Consider the following 709-nt stretch of genomic DNA (forward strand, 5'->3'; position numbering starts at 1 on the left):
CTCCTTCAGTCCTTTCCCTAACTCTTTTATTGGGGACCCCGTTCTCAGTCCAATGGTTGGCTGTGAGCATCCACCTCTGTATTGGTCATGCTCTGGCAGGGCCTCTCGGGAGACAGCTGTATCAGGCTGCTGAGGAGAACGGTAGACACTGAGCCATGCCCGGAGGCACTCATGCTACACAAGAAACCGCACTGTGTATCAGGCTCAAATAGATGAGAGGTAGATAGACGACGGTACAGATATAAATACTAGTGAAGTATTCTGGAAGGATAACTTGGTCACATTGGGAATAAGAGCTAGAGTTCAGGGATGGAGAAAAGGGAACCTGTTTCTTTAAAAAAAAAAAAGTTCCATGCTCGCTTCGGCAGCACATATACTAAAATTGGAACAATACAGAGAAGATTAGCATGGCCCCAGCGCAAAGATGACACAAAAATTCGTGAAGCGTTCCATATTTTTTTGTTGGGGCACCAGTGGAAGGGGAAGCCCTTGGTCCTGTCAAGGTTGGACCCCCAGTGCAGGGGAATGTGGGGGGAGGGGGGCAGTAAGGAGGGTGGATGGGGGGAGAACACCCATATGGGGGAGGGGGGGGGGAGGGGGCTTATGGACAGGAAACCGGAAAAGGAAATAACATTTGAAATGTAAATAAAAGAAATATATTGGGTTGAGAGATGGCTCAGTGGTTAAGAGCACTGACTGCTCTCCCAGA

General features: G+C 48.8%; 1 non-coding gene across 1 annotated transcript; it reads left to right on the top strand.

Moving 5' to 3' along the window:
* Window positions 1-352: 352 nt before the first annotated feature.
* On the top strand, window positions 353-459 carry LOC116913040. The gene has a single exon (XR_004389577.1). It is a non-coding gene; the product is annotated as a U6 spliceosomal RNA (small nuclear RNA).
* Window positions 460-709: the final 250 nt, after the last annotated feature.

This window comes from Rattus rattus, chromosome 11 (assembly GCF_011064425.1).
Source record: "Rattus rattus isolate New Zealand chromosome 11, Rrattus_CSIRO_v1, whole genome shotgun sequence".
In the NCBI taxonomy this organism is placed as follows: Eukaryota; Metazoa; Chordata; class Mammalia; order Rodentia; family Muridae; genus Rattus; species Rattus rattus.